The sequence below is a fragment of the Gopherus flavomarginatus genome, chromosome 19 (genome assembly GCF_025201925.1).
Source record: "Gopherus flavomarginatus isolate rGopFla2 chromosome 19, rGopFla2.mat.asm, whole genome shotgun sequence".
Taxonomy (NCBI): domain Eukaryota; kingdom Metazoa; phylum Chordata; order Testudines; family Testudinidae; genus Gopherus; species Gopherus flavomarginatus.
In genome coordinates this window covers 16562300-16590229 of record NC_066635.1, presented here as the reverse complement: position 1 = coordinate 16590229, position 27930 = coordinate 16562300, and the positions used below count along the sequence as shown (strand labels likewise).

The 27930-nt window shown below is 49.2% G+C and overlaps 1 protein-coding gene and 1 long non-coding RNA gene across 2 annotated transcripts in view; one reads left to right on the top strand and one right to left on the bottom strand.

Moving 5' to 3' along the window:
- The window catches only part of AKAP1 (A-kinase anchoring protein 1), a 42568-nt gene extending 31695 nt beyond the window's left edge, over nucleotides 1–10873 (bottom strand). Inside the window, exon 1 of the mRNA XM_050929497.1 lies at nucleotides 10741–10873. The gene's annotated coding sequence lies outside the window, so the exon portion shown is untranslated. The remainder of the gene's footprint in view (nucleotides 1–10740) is intronic.
- A 105-nt stretch (nucleotides 10874–10978) lies between these two features.
- Nucleotides 10979–14712, top strand: LOC127037586 (uncharacterized). The gene is made up of 2 exons (XR_007770414.1): nucleotides 10979–11072; nucleotides 14032–14712. It is a non-coding gene; the product is annotated as an uncharacterized LOC127037586 (long non-coding RNA).
- The last annotated feature ends 13218 nt before the right edge of the window (nucleotides 14713–27930 follow it).

The following is a 27930-nucleotide window of genomic DNA, read 5'->3' as shown; positions in this document are numbered from 1 at the left end:
TTTCTCCATTGTTTCCAGTTGGTGAAGACCAGTGCTACACTGGGCACTTACTTTAATATAACTACGTCGCTCACGGATGTGAAAAATCCACTCCCCTAAGCGAGTGTTATACTGATCTTAAAACCCGTGTAGACAGTGCTATGTCTGCAGGAGAGCTATACTGACGGGAGACGCTACCGCCTCTCATGGAATAACTAAGCCAATGGGTCCATCAGCTTAGAGCAGGGGTCGGCAACCTTTCAGAAGTGGTGTGCCGAGTCTTCATTTAGTCACTCTAATTTAAGGTTTCAGGGGCCAGTAATAAATGTTAACGTTTTTAGAAGGTCTCTTTCTATAAGTCTATAATATATAACTAAACTATTGTATGGTAAAGTAAATAAGGCTTTTTAAAATGTTTAAGACGCTTCATTTAAAATTCAATTAAAATGCAGAGCCCCCCGGACGGTGGCCAGGATCCGGGCAGTGTGAGTGCCACTGAAAAAAATCAGCTCGTGTGCTGCCTTTGGCACGTGTGCCGTAGGTTGCCTACCCCGGCTTAGAACGTCTTCATCAAAGCTCTACAGCAGTGCAGATGCTGCATTTGCAGGGTAGACTTGCCCTAAGAAAGCTCAGCCCAGACAAATGCAAACCATCTTATCTTTGGAGTTATGCATTTCCTGCAACGTCATTAGGGGGAAAACTCGGGGAAACTGCTTGAATCCAGAGTACTCCTGTTTTAGGTAGGTGCCTTGACTGGGGAATGAAAGTCACCCCTAGCCCAGCACCCTCCAACGGCCTTACTCTGCCTGTGAGCCGGTTCCCACCTCTCTGCTCCGATTCCTGACCTCTGGATCCAAGTCAAAAGGGCTCCCTTCCAAGCCACTCTTCTATACCAGCCTAGCTTTGGAATGAAGCTATTGCAGAGGCTCCAGACATGGCCGTTCCACCTGTGTCCCTACACAAGACTGCTGCAGGCCTTCTGCTGCCTGAAAGGCCTTGGGCTTCTTTGTGGAGATGTCACTGCTGTGATGCAGTCTGGTGTTCAGCTAGCTAGTTCGGTAAAAGATCCCTGCTTGGGACTGGATGCCATGACCGCCGCAGTCCAGGACCAACGAAGAGAGACGTTAGACCACATGGATTAGCAAGATGTCCCACATTTGGGGGCACAGACCTAAACTGTTAAGGCCGAGTGGACACTGCAGAGGATTTGCACAAAGCTAGCTCCCGATGCTGGGCTGGTGTGAGGGCAATGGGAAAGACTAAGATTGTCTGAGTGACATTAAATACACATTTCCATACTTTACAAGTTCTTAAAAAAAACCCAACCAAATCACAGCAAGACAGAATTTCCTGGCTACTCTGTTTTGTAACTGCAGTTCTCTTTTAACGTCTATCTCCAGCCACTAACAGATAAGGCTGTGATTAGGGGCGTGTCTTCACATACAGTGCCACTGTAGCTTCTCCTGTTGGAATAGTTAATCCATCTCCCCAAGAGGCAGTACTTGTGTCCCGTGGACACAGCGCAGTCTACACGGATTTTTCACACCCCGATGGAAGTCTCTAGCATAGACCTGGCCTACGTATCACAATTTAACTCCCTGTTAAAGTGCTTTGCAAGAGATTAAGGAGGCAGCATTGTGCTTGGCACCTAGCAGCTTACATGGGTTAAAAATAGTTGCTTTACCAGCATTGCTAACAACTCTAAGACTGAAACTATTTCTAAAACCCACCAGCCACACTGTTTCTTTCTGGCGCTTTCATTCAGCTTGGAGAAGAGGAGTCAGTTTCCAGGACTGATGCACTTGGCCTGCTCCTTGCCCCTCCTAAGCTCTGCCATTGACCTTGACAGATGCTGGTTCAGGCAGGCACACAAGATGCTACAATGTTTAGTTTACAAACAGGAGAATGGTTTAAACAAATAACTTCTCAAGGAAGTCAAACAGGTGTCAAATGTATCAGTTTCCACAAACAAAATGTGAGTTTGCATGGGTACATACCCACTACACCCAAATCTGGAGACCACTCTGTCTCTGCAGTGCACTTTTCCCCTACTGTGCAAATAAAGCAAAATAGGAAGAGGAAAGCACACAGCACAACATTCAGGGAGCAGAGCACCAGCAGAAGATGCGCCCACCCCCCCCACGCACTCAAATGTTGTGATCAAGGCCTGCAGCATCCTTTCCCAAGTGGCAACCTTGTCAGGTGAACAGGTATCTGCAAAGAGCAACATCAAGAGCTACTTAGCATACGCACTGCACAGCAACAAGTCCTTGCCAAACAGCTATTTGAAACAAACACTCAACTAAGCCCCTTCAGAAGAGAAAAGACTAAAAGCAGCACTTCGCTCTCTGAAACCGGCACTGCAGGGAAACGTGAAGAGGACATGAACGATGTCAAGTGCTTGTGGAAATGAAAGCATGCTGCATTTGGGCAGGCCAGGAAGAGGAAGCAAAACATCACAGTATAGAATGAAGAGACTGGACAATGGAGAGGGAACAGGTTCCTTGCAAGAAGTCACATTCCCTGCTTCAGAGATTGAATCAGCAAGGGACAGGCTCTGCCCAGAGGCTGTACAGACACATAGTAAGAAGCTGCCTATTCTGAGAAGCTTGTAATCTACATGGGTAAGATGAAGGCAAGGAGAAAAAGTATCATCAGATCCATTTTACAAACAGGGAAATGGAGGCACGAAGCAATTATGCAATTGCCTATAGTTACACAGGAAGTCTGTGGCAGCGCCAGCTCTCTTGAATCCCAGGCCCGTGTGTTAGCCCTAAGGCCATCCTTTCATCCTGCAGAGTGCTGGACACCCTCACCTCCTGCGAAAGATCACTGGTTACATTCCAACAAAAAACTTGCACCACAGATGCTGTGGAGAGAGTGCTAAGGAGGACTGAAAGCCCCAGTGAAGTTATAGCAGAACTCCCATTTACGCCAATGGGGTCCAGAATTCCAAAGCAAGTATACCACGTTAAAAACATCATCCCTTTAAGAGAAGGTTTCGCAGACACGGTACTGATGGGAATACGTTTTCAACCAATTTTAAGAGACTCCAGGGACATGCCAATTGTAAATGCTAATTTACAAACAGCACCTACGGAACGCTAGGGACACGCATAAGCAACCCACATGGAGCACCAGACTACTGCCATTTATACACTGGAAATCACCTATTCAATTCTACTAGACGATATGTTTCTCAGCCATACAGCCAGGAAGGAATGGTGGTAGCAGTGCTAAAGGTAGTCTCATGTCGCGACTGTTCAGATCCGTTCTTTGAGGAACTGTTTGGATCAGTCACCAAAAGGCAAGTTCTAACCTTGCTAATGGTGATGCATGGCCCCATAAAGGAGTACCCATCTTCTATGCACAGCAGGAAATTTTGCTGTGGCAGTGAAAAATTAAACAGAACCTACATAATGGAACATAAGGCCTAGGGGCTGTTTTTTTTAATTATTGTCAAAAACACATATGAAAAAAGGGTAAGTTTTCAGAAGCAACTAGTGATTTGGGGCTTCTCAATTTCCAGGCTCCCCACATGAAACAAATTAAAAGGGCCTCATTTGTAGTAAGTGCCGAGCACCCACACTGAAAATCCGGATCCTGTAAGGTGTCTCAAGATGGGCATCTAACATCACTAGTCACTTTTGAAACTGTAATTGGGTGTATTACTGAAAAGTGTTACAGAATGCTTACATTTAGACCAGCAGGTATTAATAGCAAGTCTAGAAGGTAGTGCTTCAAGTCTAATTATTTCGTTACTAGTGGAGATTGTTAAGAGTCCTTCAGGGTTCTGTTTATCCAGGAGTTTTAGAGATGTCAAAAACACCTTGATAAGTAAATGGGTCATGCTAGAGAAAAAACACAAGGATGAGAGCTGCAGATAAATTCAGATGCGTTATTTAAAAATAATGTTTTTAAAGACAAAAGTCCATTGAAATCACTTTTCACATGAAAGAAGCACCTTAGGGTAACGTTTTCAAAAGTGACAGCCACTTAGGCACTTCTGAAAGTTTTATCCTTCTAAATAAACTGGAGAAATGGTCTGAGGTAAATAGGATGAAATTCAGTAAAGACAAATGCAAAGTACTCCACTTAGGAAGGACCAATCAGTTGCACACTTACAAAATGGGAAATGACTGCCTAGGAAGGAGCACTGCGGAAAGGGATCTGGGGGTCATAGTGAACCACAAGCTAAATATGAGTCAACAGTGTAACCCTGTTATACATCCATCCATCATTCTGGAATGTATTAGCAGGAGTGTTGTAAGCAAGACACGAGAAGTAATTCTTCTGCTCTACTCCGTGCTGGTTAGGCCTCAACTGGCGTCATGTGCCCAGTTATGGGCGCCACATTTCAGGAAAGATGTGGACAAATTGGAGAAAGTCCAGAGAGGAGCACCAAAATTATTAAAAGTCTAGAAAACATGACCTATGACGGAAGACTGAAAAAACTGGGTTTTATTTTGGAGAAGTGAAGGCTGAGGGGAGGCATGATAACAGTTTTCAAGTACATAAAAGATTTTTACAAGGAGGAGGGAGAAAAATTGTTCTTAACATCTGAGGATAGGACAAGAAGCAATGGGCTTAAATTGCAGCAAAGGAGGCTTAAGTTGGACATTAGTAGAAACTTCCTAACTGTCAGGGTGGTTAAGCACTGGAATAAATTGCCTAGGCAGGTTGCAGAATCTCCATCATTAGAAATTTTTAGGAACAGCTTAGACAAACACTTGTCAGGCATTGTCTAGATCAGTGGTTCTAAACCTATTTACCATTGTGGGCCTCACTAAACCCTGTGACTAACCCCTACGTCCAGTAACCCCTGCCCAGAGACCTCTTCAGAGAGAAAGGCCAGGAGCAGAGCCCTGGGCACGGCACCCCGCCACGTGCAGGGCCAGGCAGCCAGGACCCAGATTTTTTTTATTTAAGCACACAGCTGGACCACATCTGTGCACTAATAGGGCCGCACATGGCCCGCAGGTTGAGAAGCACTAGTCTAGATGATACTTAATCTGCCTTGAGTGCAGGAGACTGGACTAGAAGACCTCTCGGGGTCTCTTCCAGTCCTGTGATTCCATAAGAAGAAACCATTACAGAGTTGAAATCTTTGTGATGCACCAAATAACTACAGAATCAAAATGTCGAAGAAGAAAAAAAAAGTGTGTCCAGAAAGGTTTGGGGCTGAAGTCAGAGGGTGAGATATTTCCCAGGGAATGCCTTACTGCTAAATGATGAAGTAGCAGTTGGCTGAGCCCTCAAGGGTTAACACATTGTTGTTAATGTAGCCTCACACTCTACAAGGCAGAATGGTGGGAGGGGAGACAGCATGGCAAACAGACAGAGAGACACACCCTTTGTGTGAGAGTGAGAGAGAGACGCACATTGCCCCTTTAAGTACACTACCTTTTTAAATAGATCAGCAAGCTGAGACAGCAGCAGGTTCCAGGAAGCTCCCTCTGTCCTGAGCCCTGTCGTGTGTTCCCCCCCCACCATGGAAATGGAGAAAGCAGGGGGGAGGGGGACACCCTGACATAAGCCTCCCTTCCCCCACAGCAAGCAGGAGACTCCCGGGAGCAGCTCCAAGGCAGAGGGCAGGAGCAACACATGGCAGTGGGGGGAGGGACAGCTGAACTGCCCAGTAATTGATAGCCTGCTAGGCAGCTGCCACAGGGAATTTAGGGGAACGAGGAGCTGATGGGGGGCTGCCGGTCCACCCTGATTCCAAGCCCCACCACGTAGCTTCAACAGGCTGCTCTTCCTGCAAGCAGTCAACAAAGCAGGCGGCTGCCAAACGATGTTATAAAGGGAGCATTGCGCAACTTCAAACAAGCATGTTCCCTAATTGATCAGCAATATAACAAGGAAACACCATTAACTGGGACGATATTAAGGGAGGAGTTACTGTAATGTAGTAGACCCAACAGGCCAAGGTCTTACTGTGCTAGGTGCTGTACAAACACAGTCAGCAGTTCCCAGCCCCCAGAAGCTTATCCAATCAAACTGGCCACCTGGAGCAAACACCGGAAACTGAATGGACATGGAGTCTGAGATCTCCTTCAACTCGTAAAAGCCAAAGGAGAGGCATAGCATTGGCAACTGTGATTGGTCAGGAGGAAGCCAGTCCTGATGCTGCCTGTGCTGTGATTACAAGATTTCAGTCTCCAGGGCTGTCATCTTTACCCATTCCCAGGCTTCAGAATCATGTGAGGATTTTTAAAAGCATGACGAAGAAAAGCATCAACAATGCTCAGTAACACAACACAGGAAATGGAAACTGCTCTTTACCTAGCTAGAGAATGAGAGGGTTGGTGCCAGGATAGGAAGTGGTATCTTGAAATCTGCAGATTGGAGTAGAGGATAATAAGATATATGCAGCAATTTCCTACAATATCTTGCTGTAATACATTTAGGTATCACTGTGGGCCGGGGCCTGTATGGAATTCCCTGGAGGAGGGTGACCAGAGCCCTCCAGGAACTAAGAAAATTGGGGGTCGATTAGACAAACTCACTCAGGTTGTAACACCTCCAGAGAAGCACCACCCACTGGAAAGGCTCACACACACTAGGGTCCTCCAGAGACAGGACTTTTGGATAAACAGCCTAAACTTAATCTGCTTCAGGGCCACTCTTCTGATCCAGCCAACAAGCAGAACCTTCTGCACAGTGCCCTCCCAATCCATAGGGAAGGGATGGAAGGACCAATGCCTGCCAGAGCCCAAGGTTGGAATGGGGGTGACAATGATCATAGTAACCCAGTTACAGAGCCACGAACAGAACTAAGGCCTGATCTACACTTAAAAGTTAGGTCAACACAGCTATGGTGCTTGGGGATGTGAAAAATTCACCATCCTGAGTGTTGTAGCTATGCCAACCCAATCCCAGATGATGTAGACCAATGGCTCTCAACCTGTGGGTCAGGACCCCGAAATGGGTTGCAACCCCATATTGATGAGGTCACCAGGGCTGACAAATTGCTGGGGCCTGGAGCCAGAGCCAATGCCCGAGCCCCACCGCCCTGGGTGGCAGGGCTTAGGTTACAGGCCCCTCACCTGGGGCAGAAGCCCCTGGATCCCACCAGGCTTTGGAATTCCCTCCCCCCGACCCCCAGGGGCAGTAGGACTTGGATGGGCTCAGGCTTCAGTCCCCGTTCCTGGGGTCATGTAGTGATTTTTGTTGTCAGAAGGGGATAGTGGTGCAATGAAATCTGAGAACCCCTGAAGCAGATGCAGCTAGGTGGATGGAAGAATTCCACGGCCACTCAGAGAGGTGGATTACCTACAAGTGATGGAAAAACCCTTTCCTTTGCAATAGGAAACATATGCATTACAGGCGCTACAGAGACATAGCCAGAGTATCCATCATGTAAACATGTCCTTGGAATGCCCAGCTCTAAATCCCTTGCTCTAACTGCCAAGACCCATTCTATACTGAGGAAAAGGCAGACTGTCCTGCTGGAGCAACCGTGCCACGCTCCAGCAGGTCATATGCTTTCTTTCCCATTTCACTCTGCAGGCTTGCATGGCTGTAACTCTGTAGATCATTCACAGGCACAAAACAAACAGGAGAAATGTGAAGTTAGCTCTCTTGCTACCACCTTCCTCAGCAACAAGTCCTTTCCTTTCCCCTAAGACAAAGTTCACAGCATTCCGATAACACCTAGCAGGTGTTAGAGCAGCAGCATAAAGTCAGCCGAGCCCTAGAAACATTGAAAGTCAAAGCATGTAAGTTACTTTAATTCTGCTGTCCTTGACTCTTCCTTAACAATACAGCCTATGGTACAGCACACCTAGGGTGACCAGATGTCCCATTTTTTATACAGACAGTCCCATTTTTTGGGACTTTCTTATATAGGCACCTATTACCTCCTGCTTTTTTCACAGTTGCTATCTGGTCACCCTAAGCACACTTATCCTGTGCTATTTCATATTACCATGATTGGTCAGTATGAAGCTTTCCAGTGGGGGGGGGGGAAGAGACTCCCCAATTACACATCCCTACAGATACTGTGTCTTCTCTACTGAGGAGGGCAGCTGCTTCCTACACTTTGCAAAACTGCCATGAATGTTTACCATTCCAGGCACAAATCTACTTGTTCAAAGCTCATGACGACGCTAGAAAAAACTCCAGTTCATATTTTTACCTGTGAGTTGAAAGAAACATGGCAAGCAGGCTAATAAAATACAGCTGGATTGTGCTACAATATAATTCCTCTCTTGCTCACTGCATCCTCTAGCTACATATTGGCCTTATAAGCAGGTAAAGGTTGTAGAAGTGTGAGAAGAGTCAGGTAATTATAGTTTCTGTTTACTCTCTGGTAGTGCCTAGAGGGCCCCATTATGCTGGGTGCTGTACAAACAGAAGAGACAGGACTAGTCTGCACTAGTAAACCCACACCTAACACATCTGTCAACCTTCACTTTCGTTTTTAAGTTGTTGCAACAGAGCTCCCAACCGACATGAAATCACACCATGCACTGACTCTCACAGGACTCTAGGTCTGTACAATGCGTTTCTGAGAGTCTACAGCTAGTATTTCCTCAACAAAACATGGAGAGCTTGAATGGCGTTAACTACTGTCTTTAACTGGCTTAACACACGCAGATACTGAAAAATGAAAGCGTCCCTCTGGATATTACAGAAACAGATCTACATATTGGTAGGAAACTCTGAATCCAGCACCTAAGACAGCTATGGCATGTTGCACTTCAACTGAGTCTCATCCACCTACTCATCAATTTTACAGATCAGAGACTCATGGAGTTCACACCACAGCATTCCAGCTGCCTTTTAACAAATTGTAGTAGCTCTGCAATGATTTAAAACAAAAACCCAAACTATAATTTACTCAGATATGAATCAGTTCTCAAGCAGACCAGCGGGTAAATCCTGACTAATGAATCCAATGGAAGTTTTACCATGGACTTCAATGGGATCAGGATTTCACCCCCTATTTCTTTTGGCCATGCAGTTTAAAGGCGGTTGCTTTTTGGCTTTAAGTGGGAAGTATCTCCATGTGCTCTCGGCTAGTGCACTTCCCATTTGATTTGTGCACACTGCAACTCTTACCAAGGAGCAAACCCAAAAGCCATTGGTCAATAGCCGTGGATGAAGCCAAGCAAGACCCGACTGGGATTGCACACTGATTCGTTCACCTAATTTAAGCGCCAACAAGCCAGACGGCATGGGTTAGAAAGCTGTGTCGCATCTACAACAGCAGCAGGTACATGCCTGCCCAGTCCCTCATCTTCCCTCAGTAAGGCTGTGCCAGGAGACCCAGAAGCACTCCGTTTCAGGTTGAAACAGGTACAGGGAGCTGATCTGCGATCAAAGGAGCCCAAGCCAAGTGCACAGACTTGGCAACGAGAAGACGAGTGACATTCCTGAAGTTACCATTTAACACCAGCCTCTGCTCAGGAGCAGAAAGGGGTGACCTACACCAGTTGTTCAGAACAAGGGAACAAACTATTGTATTGAGCCCTCTGCTAGCTAGACTTGCTGTGGTGCTCAGGTTGCTTCCTGCAGCACACTACCTGTTCAGTCTGGGTATACATGACCTTTGAAAGAGTAAACCTATACAAGGGAGAGTGACCTTGGGAAAAAGGAGTTCGGGCCATTTCTCTGCAAATCCCAACAGGCTAGGGATCAAGAAAGTATCTTGATGACCTCCAGCTCCCAGAGATAAAGGCAGAGTCTGTAAGGAGGCCCTCTCATCCTAACCTTTTAAAGCAGCACTGCCAGCCCCTTTCACTGTTGCAGGTATGCAATCCCACAGAGACGTGCATAAATAGCAAGGGTCAGGGGGTCACTATACACATAGCCTGTTATGGGGGAGGGGGTTCAAACCTGACACCAACCTCACCCTCTTAGGGTGAAATAAAGACAGTTAATAAAACATCCTGGGTACAACAATGCCAGACTCACTGACAACCCAGCTACCTGGGTGGGAAACTTACACCATGCAATTAACTCTCAGCACCTGCACACCATGCAATCAGGCTACCTCCTGCCCCATTTACAGTGGTAAAGCCAAAACCTGCTATGAAGAGTCCAGAAAAGGGAAAGCCAAGCAGGCCACACCCAGACAGAGGGGAATGGGAACAACCATGCAATACCCATTCCCCCCCTTACAGTATGTATGTGGGGGAGAGGTTAGGAACAGGGACACAATGGGGAAGAAGAGCCATTTAATGCCCCCTTATAAGCACCATGCTGGCCAGCAAGGGCTGATTGCACCCCAGTCAAGGAGCAGCTGGGGACAAATCCGCAACAAGCCAGCGAGCCTGGAGCTCCAGGGGGCTGCACTCCCAGGAGTGGGGAGATATCCAACAGAATGGGACAGTATATCAGGGAGAGGGGCCCCAAGTGGGCAGCAGGGAAGGGATGACCCCAGGCAGGTGGGAGAGGAGGGACTAGCAGCACACGTGACAGTAGGGGAGACCCCAGGCGGGGCCAGTCTGGCAGCAGGGAAGGGGTGACCCCGCGGCTGGGGGGGCCTGTCTGGCATCACACGGGGCAGCGGGGAAGGGGAGACCCCGGGCGCGGTCTGGCAGCGCACGGAGGGGGGGGCCTCCCTCTCGAGAGCTGACAGCTGCCTACCACGCCGGCGCCTGCCCGACACCGCTCAGCGGGAAGCCCAAACAGTTCGGCGGCTCAGCCCCCGCAGCTCCCAGCCCGGCCCGCTGCTCTCACCGGGGCCGGGAGCCCGGCCCACTCCCACCCCCACCTCTCCCGGAGAACGCGGCCGCCCGGGCCGATACTCACGATCCGTCCGGTGCTCGCCGCCCCCGGTGCAGAGCCCTAGTGCGCACCGTGCCCAGCCCACCCCCCGGCCGCTCCCCGCGAACCGCGCTGTCCCCACGTGCTGCCCGAGCGGGCCCTTCTGGAACACTGAGACATTCAACCGATACACTACGGCCCACACGCCCCGCCCCCTGCGCGAGACAGCCACATCTCGCGAGACCTGCCCGCCGGCGAGCTCCTCTCTTGCCCCGGCTCCGCGGCCAGGAGAGGCAGCTGCGCATGCGCCTTTCGAACCCACCTCCCTCCTCCACACAAGGGCACAGCAGAGAGAGGCGAGAGCACGTGCGGGAAGCGTAAGATATTGCCCCTCCCCCCTCCCCTGATCCTGCCCCTCTGCCCCCCACAGCCCCTGACCTGCCCCCTCTGCCCCTCCCCCCTCCCCTGATCCTGCCCCTCTGCCCCCACAGCCCCTGACCTGCCCCCTCTGCCCCTCCCCCCTCCCCTGATCCTGCCCCTCTGCCCCCCACAGCCCCTGACCTGCCCCCTCTGCCCCTCCCCCCTCCCCTGATCCTGCCCCTCTGCCCCCCACAGCCCCTGACCTGCCCCCTCTGCCCCTCCCTTCCAGCCCCTGATCCTGCCCCTCTGCCCCCCCACAGCCCCTGATCCTGCCCCTCTGCCCCCCACAGCCCCTGACCTGCCCCCTCTGCCCCTCCCTTCCAGCCCCTGATCCTGCCCCTCTGCCCCCCCACAGCCCCTGACCTGCCCCCTCTGCCCCTCCCTTCCAGCCCCTGATCCTGCCCCTCTGCCCCCCCACAGCCCCTGATCCTGGCCCTCTGCCCCCCCACAGCCTCTGCCCCCTCCAACCCTCCCCAACAGCCCCTGATCCTGCCCCTCTGCCCCCCACAGCCCCTGATCCTGGCCCTCTGCCCCTCCACAGCCCCTGCCCCCTCCACCCCTTCCTACAGCCCCTGATCCTGCCCCTCTGCCCCTCCCTTCCAGCCCCTGATCCTGCCCCTCTGCCCCCCCAACCCCTTCCTACAGCCCCTGATCCTGCCCCCCCACAGCCCCTGCCCCTTCCACCCCTTCCTACAGCCCCTGATCCTGCCCCCCCACAGCCCCTGCCCCCTCCACCCCTTCCTACAGCCCCTGATCCTGCCCCCCCACAGCCCCTGCCCCCTCCACCCCTTCCTACAGCCCCTGATCCTGCCCCCCCACAGCCCCTGCCCCCTCCACCCCTTCCTACAGCCCCTGATCCTGCCCCCCCACAGCCCCTGCCCCCTCCACCCCTTCCTACAGCCCCTGATCCTGCCCCCCCACAGCCCCTGCCACCTCCACCCCTTCCTACAGCCCCTGATCCTGCCCCTCTGCCCCCCCAACCCCTTCCTACAGCCCCTGATCCTGCCCCCCCCACAGCCCCTGCCCGCTCCACCCCTTCCTACAGCTCCTGATCCTGCCCCCCCACGGCCCCTGCCCCCTCCACCCCTTCCTACAGCCCCTGATCCTGCCCCCCCACGGCCCCTGCCCCCTCCACCCCTTCCTACAGCCCCTGACCTGCCCCCCCACAACCCCTGCCCCCTCCACCCCTTCCTACAGCCCCTGATCCTGCCCCTCCACAACCCCTGCCCCTTCCACCCCTTCCTACAGCCCCTGATCCTGTCCCTCTGCCCCCCACAGCTCCTGATCCTGTGCCCTCCGCCCCTCCCCACAGCTCCTGACCTGCCCCCTCCACCCCTTCCCACAGCCCCTGATCCTGCCCCTCCCCAACAGCCCCTGATCCTGCCCCTCTGCCCCCTTACAGCCTCTGCCCCCTCCACCCCTCCCCAACAGTCCCTGATCCTGCCCCTCTGCCCCCCTCACAGCCCCTGCCCCCTCCACCCCTTCCTACAGCCCCTGATCCTGCCCCTCTGCCCCCCACAGCCCCTGATCCTGTGCCCTCCGCCCCTCCCCACAGCTCCTGACCTCCCCCCCTCCCCACAGCCCCTGATCCTTCCCCTCTGCCCCCACAGCCCCTGCCCCCTCCACCCCTTCCTACAGCCCCTGATCCTGCCCCTCTGCCCCCCCACAGCCCCTGATCCTGTGCCTTCCGCCCCTCCCCATAGCCCCTGATCCTGTGCCTTCTGCCCCTCCCCACAGCCCCTGATCTTGCCCCTCCCCACAGCCCCTGATCCTGACCCCTCTGCCCCTCCCCCACAGCCCCTGATCCTACCCCTCTGCATCCCCCAGCCTGGGGCCCCGATCACCCCCTGCTGCCACCGCAGGGGTGATGGAATAATTTGTACTGTGGGGGTGCTGAGAGCCATTGGACCAAACTGTAAACCCTGTATATGATGGAAACCAAGACAGAGGTGCAAGAGCACCCTGAGTTCCAGTATCCATGCCCCACCCAGGGCACCTGATCCTGGCCCTGTACACTGGCCCGCCCCCCACCCTAAGCTCCCGATCCTAGCCCTATGCGCACACACACCCCGCATCGCCCACCCCGGGCCCCTAGGCTGAGTTCCTGAGCCTGCCTCAAATATGTGCCCATTGGAGACCCTAGACCAGGGGTTCTCAAACTAGGGGGGACCCCTCAGTGGGTTGCAAGGTTATTACATGGGGGTTCACGAGCTGTCAGCCTCCACCCCAAACACTGCTTTGCCTCCAGCATTTATAATGGTGTTAAATATATATACAAAAAATTTTATAAGCCGGGGGATCACATTTAAAGGCTTGCTGTGTGAAAGGGGTCACCTGTACAAAAATTTGAGAACCACTACCCTAGACTGTCCCACAGCTCATGCTGCCAAGGGCAAGGCTACCTTCTATTTTTAGTGCATTAGCTGGATGACAGCACCAGTCTCTCTCCTTGAGCTGGGCATTACAACCCCAGTTTGAAGTCTAGCCACGCTGTGACACTATGGAGTTGGAGAGGTTACTGTAATACTCACTTCACCCTATTGCTTTTGACACCCTGGATAACAGGAATATTCAAGGGATATTAAAAGAAAGAAGCTCCCATCTCCTCTCCCTGGCTTGGGGGGGAATGCTCTCCTTTATGTCCTCTTTTTGGCTGGTGCAAAGGTTGTTTTAATCTCCTTTTAACAACTGGGCATATGCTGCTGGTTTTAGAACTTTATGCCAGAGGCACCTCCTAATCGTAGCAATTTCTGTGCAACCCCCAATGTCGCCTTCTTTAGCAGCCACTGGTATCTGAATCACTTCCTTGGAAGAGCTAAAAATGGCTCTGTTATTGTCTGCTTGTGTTTCCATTCATGTTAATTTATTTGTTTGTTTATCTGTAGTCTGTATTCTAACTAATACCCTAATCTGCAGAGACTGCACAACTCAATCACCTAAAGAAGTCAGACAATTACTGTGCTCTTCAAACAAGCAATCAGTGGCAACTCAAGGCTGTTATACAAAGCTTTCAACAAGCACTGTAAAAGTAAAGACACTTTAACGGACAAATATGTTAGCCAGCAACTACAGCCACTGAAGATGGCAGGCTATGGCAGAATCGGTATATGGATGGGAAACCTCAAAGGAAAATCCATTTTAAACAAAGTTATTATTTGGATATCAAATTCCAGTTTGGTGTGTAGTTTCAATGGGATGTTGTATACTTAATTTCCTTTCTTAAGTTGTTGGATCGTGTTATGATGCATTGTCAACCAGTTGCCCTGTTTCACCCCAGAGCTGGTTGCATTTGAATGTATAAGTATAAGGCAGTGTGGTCCAATGGCTGGGCCATGATTGGGACTCAGGAGAGATGGGGTCTTATCTTAGCTCTGCCACTAGCCTGCGCTGTGACCTTAGGCAAGTCACTTAACCTGTCTATGCTTCAGTTTCCTTCATTGTAAAAGGAGAACATAGACCCCACTCTCAGATCTACAGCTGAAAAATGCTACATACGAATTAAGTATTGTTAAGGTTGTCACATGCATTTATTTTGTAAATCTAAGGTATGTTTCCATTGGTTCATATCAGTAACAAGTGTAAAATACTGGCCTTTTACTCTCAGAGACTTTTTCATTGGAAAGAAAACAACCTTGGAGCTAGGAAGGCGGGAAGGCTAAACCATCCATAGGGCTGAAGCACACATGGAAAAAAATTAGTGGGTGCTTAGCACCCTCTGGCAGCCATCCCCCACACCCTCTCCCCAGTGTCTCCCGCCAACCAGTAGCCCTTCCAATCAACATCTCCCCCTCCCCCAGCGCCTCCTGCACGCCCCAGAACAGCTGGGAGGGTAGAGAAGGAAAGGGGACAGGGTGTGATCGGGGAAGAGGTGGGGCAGGGGTCGGGGCTTGGAAGAAGTGGTGGAGTTGGGACGGGCCTAGGGAGGAGGGGAAGTCGAGCACCTCCCAGGTAGAGAAGAAGTCGACACCTATAGCACCATCAATAAGTCCCCAAGGTGGTGGTGAATTGTTTGACACTTGAAGTCTTTCAGTCAAGACTGGATCTCTTTTTACAATACAAGCTCTACTTCAAACAGAAGTTATGGGCTTGATGCGTCAATTCCTGGATGAGGTTCTTTGGCGTATGCTATGCAAGAGGTCAGACTACAATATCAGCATTTCTCAAATGCTGCCACCAGGGGCTTTTCATGAGGCCACAACCTCCTGGGTGGTGACAGGATAGGGAGAGCAAAGCAATGGCTCCTCCCCCAGGGTTTGGGCCCTGTCCCCCTCTGGAGCCACAAACGCTGTAGGAGCAGGAAGATGGTGGGGCTGGGCCTTCAGACTGGGGTGGTGGGCGGCTCCATCCCCTGACCGTAGGCTTTGGACCCTGACCCCAGCCCCAGGCTCACATCCCACCCCCAACCTACTGCCTCCTCTGGGCCTGGGCTCCGTGGTGCAGCAGTGAGCTCTGATCCCTGGCCGCAGGGTTTCAGACTCTTGCCGTTGGGACACACGATCCAGCCCCCAGCCATGCAGCAATGACTGCCAGCCCCAAGCTCACCTTCCCCGCCACATCATGCCTGGCCCCACTGCATCCTTTGGCCCCAGTTCCCAGTGTACAGCTGCAGGGTTCCGGTCCCCAGACTCACACACACCCATTACTCCTGGCCCCCAGCTGCCTCTCTACTCACTTGCTCATCCAGCGCTTAATTTGTCCCCCAGCTTGCCAGGGCTGATTAAGTCTGTTGTGAAAAGTGGTATTTGTATGTTTGTTAATATCACTTTTCACTGCCTCCCTGCTTGCCAGCAAGTCTGCTGCTGTGAAAAATGATATTAACAAAATACAAATCCCACTTTTCACAGAAACAGACTTACCAGCTAGCAAGTCTTAAAAAAGTAAACAACCAACAAAAAAAGTAAAAGACACTACAACAAAAAGGAACTAGATAGAACATGCAAAACACATTATTTAGGTCCACTAAAGAACAGAGAAAACTGTACATCATTTTTATTATTGAGTCTGCGAAAAAAAAACTAAATAAATTACAACGTGTATATTTATTTGTTTTTCCTAAATTTAATTAAGTATTTTAGGAAAAATTGTCAGAGCGGCCACCAGCAGAAGTTGGTGGCCACACTCTGAGGCCATCAAAAAAATTCTTGTGAGAACCCCTGGACTAGATGACCACAATGGACCTTTATGGCGTTAAAAACTAGAATGAAGCTATTAATCCCTCTGCAGCGTAAGGCACAGACTCCACATCTGGGTTCTCCTATCTATGAAATGGAAATAATACCAGTAACAATAACGATACCTTATGGGTTATTGAGAGGATTAATCAGCTACTTGTTAGCGTCAGCACTGTCACAACGGCACTAGTGCCAGATTAAATGTTGCTTGCAGCTATGCTCTTAGTTGTGTCATACTCATAAGGGCTATCAAGAAGTGCAGGAAAGCCAGAGCAATGTTTACACAGCAAAGCTGGCTCCATGGTTTAAATTGCCTTCATTTTAAAGGAGCTTGTTGGATAAAGCCTTATAATACAGGAAGCATCCCCTCTGAGGGTCATATTTATACACAGACAAGTGCAAAGCCAGAAATGGCAGGAACAGAGGAAAAAGATGTAAAGATCTAAGTAGTTCAGAAATTTGCACAGCATGCTGGTGCGATAGGGAAAGAGACAATAGGGTGTGAGCTAAGCAATCCTAGGAACAGCCATACATAGGGTTACCAGATAGCAACTGTGAAAAGACAGGACGGGGTGGGGGGTAATAGGCGCCTATATAAGAAAAAGTCTGCCAAAACAGGACTGTCCCTTTAAAAACGGGACATCTGGTCACCCTAGCCATACATATTAACTGAATGTTGGCTTGCTGTTCATTCCTCTATTAATAAAACTGTACAGCAGGCACGGGACTCAACCCAATGTGTGGACTGCATTTGAAGAGCAGGTTGGGAATGGCATGTGCTCATACATCTCTCCAAATAACACAGGAAGTGGGATAAGCCACATTAGTGACAGTCACTCTTTCAGAGACAATCTGCTTTAGCTGCAGCCTCACAATCTAGTCTCCACTACTGCACAAGAGCACAGGTCTGGGAGCCAAGAAGAACAGTAACGGGGGGAATTTGAGTTAACTGAGCGAGGGGAATGATGCTAAGTTCAGGGAAATGGAGCAGCAGGCAAAAAAGTAAAATATCTGCCTATGAAGTAAAGGCCTCTTTTGAAATAGGAGCAGAGATGCAGTTGCAAGCTGGTCAGCTGGAATCATTCTATGCCACGGAAGGTCTCCAGCTGGGAATGGACAGCGCTGGGCTTGTCAACACAAGCATGTTCCCTAGCATTGCACAAACACCAATACAGCTTCATGGGGGCAGCAATTGTGGAAGAACTAACGTAAGGTGCCCACTTGGCAACCAATGGCATTTTAACTGCCATGTTGCCTCTCAACAGGCTCTGAACAGGGAGAGATGACATTGTAGCTACTGTGCCTGCAGTGAGACTTCCTTGCTTTGCTTTCTCCCTTTCAACATTTGCTGCTACATTGCGAGCAATGGACAGGGAAATACTTGTAGCTTGTCATTGGGCCGCTCTGGAGGATAAAAGAGATTGGCTGCTGACTTTCAAAGAAAGCTACTTAGACAACTCCTAGCTTGTTCTGATGCCCAGAGGGAGGAAAGAACTAGGAAGGGCGAGGGTGGAGCAATGTAGCAGCTGAAGGCAGAGTTTAATGGGGAAGAAAATGGGAGAGTGTGCAAGGATAGCACACGAGACTCAGCAGGACTGACTTGCCTAGAGAGAAATGAAACCTGAAACTTTCAGGGAGCTTTACAGCTAAAGTAGATGAGCAGTGTCAGTATCAGGTTTGACAGGCTTAGGTAGTCTGGAGCTACCGGTCTGAATCCCAGCATGGTGGTTTTATCCTGCCAAGGTGGATAAGCATCAGTTCAGTGCACTTTCCCTGTGTGCTCTTTCAGCTGAGACCTGAACAACCTTGATCTTGTCTGCTGGATGTTACAGAAGCTGCAGTGCTTTTTAATAAGATTAGGGGCTTGCTGTGGTATCCTTGTCAAAATTTCCACTGCCCCTCACTTCTCATGCAACGTGTTGTGTGCTGATTACCACTTTCTGGCCAAGAGACAGCTGAATTGCAAGAAACAATTGAAGGAAAATACTTTAAGACAAAGAGTACCATGAATCAGCATAATATGGACTCCAGGGCCTAAGCACTCATGGGATACTAAACCAAGTGCCAGATTATTTAGGCATCTAAACATGCAAATAGACAAGTAGTGGGATTAACAAAATCCAGGCAGGTTAGACACCTGAGGGCTTGGCTACAATTGAGAGTTACAGCACTGTAACTTACTCCCCATCCACACTGGCAAGGCACATACAGTGCTGTATCTCCCTGGCTACAGCACTGGCTGTACTCCACCTCGGCCTGGGGAATAACGACTATAGCGCTGCTCTTGCAGCGCTGAGGTGCCAGTGTAAACAGTAATTAATCTTACTACGCTGTAACTGGCCTCCGGAACCTTCCCATAATGTTTTTTAAGTAAAGATAACACTCTTTGTTTTGTTGTGATGCTTCTCTTCATTTTGTTGTGAACTTGGGGCTCCCGGAGCTGCTTATCTAAAAAACAAACGCCTTGTCTACACCACAAAGTTGCAGCGCTGGTGAGGGGGTTACAGCGCTGCAACTTAGGAGGTGTACACATCTGCAGGGCATCACCAGCGCTGCAACTCCCTGTTTGCAGCGCTGGCCGTACACCCGGTCGAACCTCGGGTGTAGAGGATCAGGTGTAGACACTCACCAGCGTTTTTCTTGACCTCCGTGGAATAAGCAGGTATCCCAGCATACCTGAGGAAGCCTCTCTGGTAATCAAGCAGGTCTCCTTCCCCGCGGTGTGCTCTCGCGTTCCCCGAACCCCCCCGCAAGCAGGTCTCCTTCCCCGCGGTGTGCTCTCGCGTTCCCCGAACCCCCCCGCAAGCAGGTCTCCTTCCCCGCAGTGTGCTCTCGTGTTCCCCGAACCCCCCTGCAAACCGCGGGGAAGGAGACCTGCTTGCCAGGTGGGTTCGGGGAACACCGGAGCAAACCGCGGGGAAGGAGACCTGCTTGCAGGGGGGTTCGGGGAACGCGAGAGCAAACCGCAGGGAAGCTCCCCGCGGTGTGCTCTCGCGTTCCCCGAACCCCCCTGCAAGCAGGTCTCCTTCCCCGCGGTGTGCTCTCGCGTTCCCCGAACCCCCCTGCAAGCCGCCCAACAGCGCTGCAGTGTGGCCACATCTAACACCACTTGCAGCGCTGGTTGCTGTAAGTGTGGCCACTCTGCAGCGCTGGCCCTATACAGCTGTACTAATACAGCTGTAACAACCAGCGCTGCAAAATTGTAGATGTAGACATACCCAAACACAGCTACTGTTTGCTATGAATGAGGCAGGCAGGGGGATGAATGTCCACAGCTAGTGTTTGCTTGAGGAGAGAAGCAGCCCGGGGGGGGGGGGTCCATTTTGGAGCAGCTGCTTAGCTGGTCTGAAGGCTATTTGCATTTAGTGAATGAGAGAGGGGTGGGGGAAGGGGTCAAAACTTTTAAAAAATGATTGAAGGTTGGTGCTGTGTATATTCAAGTCCTTAGAACTTGCAAGGCAGGGAGCTGACAGTGTCAGCTCCAAAAATCCACTCTCTGTCTCCCCCATGCGCCCTGTCACACTCCACTCCACCCCCCTCTTTTGAAAAGCACATTGCAGCCTCTTGACCGCTGGGATAGCTGCCCATAATGCACCACTCCCAAAACTGCGGCAAATACTGCAAATGTGGCCACACTGCAGCACGGCCACACTGAAGCGCTTTCCCTCCACAGCTGTACGAAGACAGCTTTAACTCCCAGCGCTGTCCAGCTGCAAGTGTAGCCAAACCCTAACTCCCACTGAAAGTCAATAGGAGTTCAACGTTCTGTAAATCGTACAAGGCCCTTATCTGCATCTTTAGGCATCCAAGTACCTTTAAAAATCTGGCCCAAATTTCCATTAATTAGCAGCTAGGATCTCCAATCTGAGCTCCTTTACTATAGCACTAACAGGTCTTTCATTCACCACTACACTTCCTTCGGATTGGCAATTGTTCTTCTAAACCTGCAGCATTTCTCAAATGCAGCCACTTTTCTTGTGGCCACAGCCTCCTGGGTGGTTATTGGTGTGGGGGATGTCCGAAGGGGAAAACAGTGCCCCCTTTCTGGAGTAACAAAAGGTGGAACAGGCACCCAGTGAGTTCCCCACCTTCCTAGGGGCTGCGGGGTTGGGCATTAGCCTTGAGGTGGCAGGCTCCAGCCATGGGGCTTTGGGCTCCATTTCCTGAGCTCATCACCCCTCCTAACACCTCTGGCCCCTGCTGCCTCTCCTAGTGCCCCATTGCCCCTGGCTCCCACTGCCTCCCTACCCACCAACCCATCCAGAGCTCAATGTGTCCCAGGATTGCCAGGGCTGAGTAAGTGATATTTGTGTGTTTGCTAGTGTACTTTTCACAGCAGACTTAGTACTAGCAAGTCTTGAAAAAAAAAGGCAAAAGAAAAAAAGACAAGAATGGGCAAAGCACCTTATCTGTGTTTCTACTCTGTTTAGGTCCAGCAAAGAATAGACAACTGTACATTATTTTTATTACTGAGTCTGCAAAAAAAAAATCCTACATAAATTACTATGATTTGGACATGTATATGTGCATACTCCTTTGTTTCTCCTAAAGTTAATTAAGTATTTTAGGAAAAATTGTCAGAGTTGGTGGCTGCACTCTGAGGACACCAAAAATTTGTTGAGAACCTCTACTTTAAAGAGAATTCCTAGTCTGCCCAGCTCTTAAAGGCACAGTCCTATTCAAAGGGCATAAGAAATGTTTCATCATAAAGTCAATACCATATGTTAGATCTAATTCAAGATTTGCTTATTGAGGCTTATAACTATGCACCTCTTTTTTAAGTAACACATTTGTATTGCTGTAACACAGCAAACACAAATCATGTTTGTCAGTGTAAATGAGTAGTATGGAAGATTCACAGTACAGTGTGAGTAGGATTGCTTTTCCTGATCACATACATATTGGGACACTGGAAGATTACACTCTTGTTAGGTCAGCCACATTGGATTTATTTTGCTCACTTGCTTAAGTATTTGTCTATTCTTTGTTAATGTGAGTAAAAAGGGGCAGGATTCAAAATGCGCAGTTTTGTCTCAGTCCTGGTGTTTTGCCCACAGTACCCAGAGATGCATAGTGAGAATTCAGGCAACTGGATCACATTTCTTTAATATTTTAAGGCTACGAAACACACTATACATTTACACTGCATATACTGGGAAATACAACTATGCTAATACTTTCCCATTCCAGCATCTTTCATGTGAAGATCTCAGAGAGCTTTAAAAAGCATTAAGCAAACCCGCCAATACTCCAGACATAACATCTCACGTTCTTTGAAACCTCCAGTGATGGGGATTCCACAACCTCCCTTGGACATGTATTCTAGTACTTAACTATCCTTATAGTTAGAAAGTTCCTAATGTCTAACCTAAATCTCCCTTGCTGCAGATTAAGTCTTTTACTTCCTGTCCCACATTCAGTGGACATGGAGAACAATTGATCACTGTCCTCTTTACAACAGCCCTTGACATATTTGAAAACTGTTGTCAGGTTTCCCCTCAGTCTTTTCTCAAGACTAAACATGCTCAGTTTTTTAACCTTTCCTCACAGGCCAGGTTTTCTAAACCTTTTATCATTTTTACTGCTCTCCTCAAATAAAATCAAATAATGCTAATAAAGTGAATAACTGCATCCCTGACAAATTACATTTTTCTCACAGAACTAACGCATGCCTCTGAGATCATGTGAGAGTGAGAAAAATGGCCTCTGATTGCTAGTTCAATTAGAGTAATGATTTAAAAAACAAGCCCAGGTTCCTAGGTAAAACAAGCAGCATGGTACTAAAGAATGGGATAATCGAAAACAAATGAAGTGATAGATTAACTCACGTCAGTACCCCTCAGACCAATTAATGATTTTTCACGAGCCTTTGTATAAAGCACAAATTGCTCTATTAACATCTTTAAAAAAAAAAAAAAAGCATCATAGCAATTATTTCCTGAGTTGCCCTGCAGAGCACGTGATTGCAACCTGGAGTTGACACAGCAAGTTCCCTTGTTTCAGTGTGAGATTGGTTTCATTTGCCTGCACGTACCGCTCTCTGCTGCTTTTCAGATGGGTCTGGGCAGGTCATTACTCAGATTGCTGAACGATATCTTCTAACTTCAGCAAGGGCTTCTGTCTCAGAATACTTAATGGTACCTAGGGACTAGCCATGGCTGGAATGAGATCAGATGGGATGATCGTGTCACTTCCAACAGCTGTATCTGCAGCTGGGAGGGGATCTTCCTTATAGCTGCACAGTTATTTGTGTGCTGCTGTTGCCGACACAGAAGTGCCAGAGGCAAGCAACAGCGGTTTGTTGCCCAGAGTGCTTAACGCCAATAAACACACCAGGGTGGAGAAGCAAAACACAAGTTTATTTGAGTTCAAATAAGGTGCAAGGGAGAAACAATCTCAAATCCTGCACCCCTAAAACAAGCAGTTTCTTCTTTTTATATCCCAGTTGTTTACTACAAAACTTTTCCTTGCTAACTGGCTGATTTCTCACTCCCCCCTCCTTTCCCATCCAGATTTTCGTATTCAATCTTTGTCTTTCCCCTTTTTTCCCCCTCTCCGCTGCTGAGACATGTATACAGTGTCTTAAAACGGCCTTGAGCATGCTTTAGCCTAGCTTCAATGTATTACAGCAGAGAACTGGCTGTTACAACCGAGAACTAACTGCTAACACTACATTTTTGCAGCTATTAGTACAGCTAATAGTGTATTAGGTTACACTAGGTTACACAAAGTGTTTAACATGGAGGAACAATGGTTCACTGAGGCCTGAGCAGGAGGGCTTCATAGGCACTCGTGATCTTCCACCCTCCCGAGCTACCTAGATTTATGCCTAGTAACACCAACACTGCGATTGCAGGAGAGCTGGCAGATCACATAGTGCTGGCTCTCCTTGTTTCAGGAAGCAAAGGAGACCATGTGGAGGAGAGGGGAAGGGAGAGCAAAGAGGTGCGAATGACTTTTCCAAAAGGACAAAGAGTCAGACTGTGGCCTCTTTACTCACATTGGTGAGCAGTTGCTCACATGAGCAATCTAAACAACTTACTTGTATGAGTAACTGCTCAGTAGTGTGAATAAGGAGTCCACAATTTGGCCGAGACGTTAAATACACTTCACTGAAGCTGAGGTTGACCCAGGGATGTAAGTGACATCAAATGGCTGGGGAGATGACCCATGAGATGAGCCATCTGCTAAGCTGTGGTACCCACGACAAAAGAGTCTGAGAACTGGGGCTTTTAAGAATATGAGAACAGCTGGGGGCAACTGCGATAAGCCTCAGAACATACATACTGAGCCTACCTACATGCCGTGCTGGACAGCTAGTGCCTGGCTGCAGAGATCAGAGCTCTGTTTCTCCATATTGGGCAAACAAATTCTCCTGTGCAGAGCAGAGATTGTCACAAAACTGCACCAAACACGATACTGAAAAAAGAGACAGCCTTCTGTGAACACTGTTTGCATCTTTTCCAAGGAGATCTGCTCTCGAGTCCCTATGGCTTTCCACAGGGCACTTTGCATAGAACAATTCAACCTTCGTCTACATAGGAAATATTTCCCCGCTTTGAGAGAGAGAGAGAGAGAGAGAGATACACTGAGGCCAAAGCACCATGGCCCACATTTTTCAATGTGATCTCTAATTTGGGGATCTCCCAAGTGGCTGCTTTGCAGAGGGTCTGAGTGCCCCTTGGGGCTTCAGATGGAGTCACAGGTGCTCAGCACCTCCAAAAAGCAACACCTAGCTGTCTCAAGTCACACACCCAATGTTAGCAGATACTTTTGAAAATGTCACGCACATGGGTCCTGCAGGTGGCAAAGCTAAATATAGATCCTAACAGTCCTAGTGTCCAGTGCCCTCCCTGATCGTCCTACTTAATCCTTCTTTCCTGCAATTGCTCTCTCCCTCCTGCCAAAGCATGCTTCTCTTCTTCCCACTGTTGGGGTTAGGGTGACCAGATGTCCCAATTTTATAGAGACAGTCCTGATATTTGGGGCTTTGTCTTATGTAGGCGCCTATTACACCCCATTTCCATCCTGATTTTTCACACTTGCTGTCTGGTCACCCTAGTTGGGGAGAATATGCAAGCCCTAGGATGTCCTTTATTGTGTGCATATGGTTAAATAGGGACTATGTTACCTGATTGGCCCTTGATTCTGCAGTGTGTTTTCTGTGGTTGCAGGGGTCCAACCAGGCAGGTGCACTTGCAGAATCTTAGGATTAAGTTTCTCCCGGTCACTACAATGCATGTGTTTTAATTTTCTGTCCCAATATTGCTGATCTGCTCCTACTCCCTTCAGCGGCCTAGCTCTCCGCAGACAGCACGTTGGCTACTCTTGACCCATCTTCTTTCCGTGTGCCATCACAGATGTTTATCTAAAGGTGGGTGGGTCTCTCATATGTACTACCCAGAGCTCTTCACATGGGCTTTCCTTGCATACATGTAGGGTGACCAGATGTCCCGATTTTATAGGGACAGTCCCAATTTTTGGGTCTTTTTCTTATATAGGTTCCTATTACCCCCCCACCCCTGTCCCAATTTTTCACATTTTCAGTCTGGTCACCCTACATACAGATCCCTGTGTGAGATAACTTAAAAACCACTCTCCCCTTGCTGTCTACTGCTGCATGAAGCTCTGCATCTGCCTATCTATGCCTCAGCAGATCTGTTACTTAGAACAATGAGCTTCACAATGTGGAGTCCCACTGGCTTCCAGAGGACAAGCAGGGGAATGCTAGGGCAGGGCTCATTGCAGGATTGGGGCACGGCTCGTTATAATCCTCTATTGCCCTTTCATTATTTGTATTGCACCAGCACCCAAAGGCTCCTGGGCAGAGGTAGACACGGTCCCCGCTCTGAGGAGCTTACAAGCTGAATACACAAGGGGGAAGGGGCTGGCAAGAACACAGAGGAGGATGAAGACCTGATGGCTTATTAGTGTCCGTATTTAACTTATGTGGGCAGTGGTTAGCTCAGGAATGGCAGGAGGCAGCGAGTAACGAGGGGAGTGAGCAAGGGAGCAGCACAGAAGAGGGATGACGGAAGCACTTGGATGGGAGCAAGAAAGACAGCAAGAGAGAGATGGGTCACAGCAAACAGCCAGACAGCAGGCAGGGAAAGATGCCCAGTGTTAAATGGGACAAGGCAGTCCTACTCCAGTCACTAGCAGCTGGAGCTGTCACTGTTGCCATTACTGGGATTACCTAGGATGGTACCCCTCAAAGATAAGTGTCATTGAGAGAGGCTTGCCCCAGCTGGGCCTCACCCTGCCTCGCCTCTTCTGCACCTGGCTGTTGTATTGATATGGGATTTTCAAAGCCCTGGCGGGGATGGGGATGCTCAATTCCCATTCATTTTAATCAACCAGTTATAATGGGCATCCACATTCCTTAGACAGACTTAACCCTCTGCAGACTGTAAAGCACTTGAACAAAGGGGGTGAAGTAGCACCCTTTCTCATTTTATAGATGAGGGAACGGAGGCCCAGCAAAATTAAATGACTTGAGCTCATGCAGCGATTGATGGAACCACGGTCCCCAGGGAGCCAGCCTGGGGAGAACATTCAGAGGAGTTTGTTAGGGTGATAGCAGGAGGACAAGGGTGGACATTAAGGAGAAGAACTGACACTAGAGCAGGGACTGGCAACCTTTCAGAAGCAGTGTGCCGAATCTTCATTTATTCACTCTGATTTAAGGTTTCGCGGGCCAGTAATACATTTTAACATTTTTAGAAGGTCTCTTTCTATAAGTCTATAATATATAACTAAACTATTGTTGTATGTAAAGTAAACAAGGCTTTTAAAATGTTTAAGAAGCTTCATTTAAAATTACATTAAAATGCAAAGCCCCCTGGACTGCTGACCAGGACCCGGGCAGAGAGTGTGCCACTGAAAATCAGCTCGCGTGCCTCCTTCGGCACCCGTGCTATGGGTTGCCTACCCCTGCGCTAGAGCTCAGGAAAAAAACATGCTGCCAGTGAGCTCACGTACACCCAAAGCGCGTGGCAAGGACAATTGCTTGAGACATTTAAAAGCAGGCTGCACAAAGCCAGAAGGAACCGTAGGGCTAGATTTTCAGAAGCACTCAGTATTGGCCCAGCTGTGCTCCCACTGAAGTTGGTGGCAAAGTTAGACTAACGTTGAGTGATTATGAAAACCTCACCCTTACTGCTATACGGAACCAATTTTCCTGTGGCTCTTCCCCTAACCTGACAGGTATCTCTCGTTCCTCTGAGGCTATTTAAAATACAGTTTTATATTTCAGATGAGGTGCACCCAGAGTCACTCCTGGCTATTTACAGACCATACCATTTCAATATCTCTAAGGCTGCAGTTGTGACACTTCTTTCTTCCGGACAGCTTTGAAGCAGCAACTTTACTTGTTCTAACAAGTCTCATAAAATGAAACATTATTCTAAACTCTCCAAACCACCCTTCTTTCCCTGGGCTTTATTTTCATTGGTGAGCCTCTTAAACAAACTGACAGCCAGCTGAAGGAACAAATCTTGCAACACTTATGGGACGCACCACCTATAAATCAGGAACTTTACTTGGGGGAAAAACACAGTTGCTTTGAAATAGAGCTGTCACTACCACCCCCCGTATCAGAGTACTGGTTGGCTGTAGCTTTTCTGAAAGCCTAATCATGAATAAAAACAAACATTATATTCCTATGTACTTTACGGCTCTCATCACCGTAGTATCCGAGCAACTCAGAACCATTAATGGATTTATCTTCAGCACACCTGTGAGCTGGGGACGTACAACCCTCACTTTACAGATGGGGACTATGACAGTGCAGATTAAGTGACTTGGCCTAAGTCTCACCAAGAGTCTGTGGCTGAGGCAGGATTTGAACCCAGGTGTCCTGAATCCCAGCCTGATCCATTACACCAGGGGTTTCCAAACTTTGTTGGTTCACGTAACACCTTCTTACAAAAACGATGTTTGATGTACCACAAATCAAATGTCTCCTTTTTGTGCACACTTATTTTAGGCCTTAATAGGCTTGATGTAGGGATTGCTAGATGCAACAGTAATATAAATGCCCAAGGAAACCTAAGATGTTGATTATAAAGCACATTTTTAAACACAGCAAGATTTTAGACAGCACATCAAAAAGAAACCCAGTGAAGCACCTAGTAGTATGATTGTCTTTCAAACTGTATGTTTGTGTGTGTGCACAAGGGCAGGGACACTCTGGTAGGGTTTGTGTGTGTGTGTACAGGGGCCGGGGGGTCCATGTACAGGGAAAATGTGTGTGTGTTCGCGCGCGTGCTAACACAGGCAGGGAGTCTCCAGTGATGAGGTACATATGTACAGGTCCCGGGGGGCTTTGGTGATGAGTACATGGGAAGGGAGGGCCCTGGAGGGAAGCATGTGTACAGGGGCAAGCAAGTCCATGTGAAGGTGAGCTCCCATGATGGGGGTTCATATACAGGAGTAGGGGGCTCCGGTAAGGAAACTGTACACGGAAAGGGAGGCTCTGGTAGGGCAGGCATGTGTACAAGGGCAGGGGCTCTGGTAAAGGGGCTGTACCAGGGCAGAGGGCACGTGGTGGGGGGCTGGGCAGAAGGCTCTGGTGAGGGGGGCTGTGTATGGGGCAGGGGGCTCTGGGGAGGGGGCGGCTGTGTACAGGCCGGGGGGCTTTGGT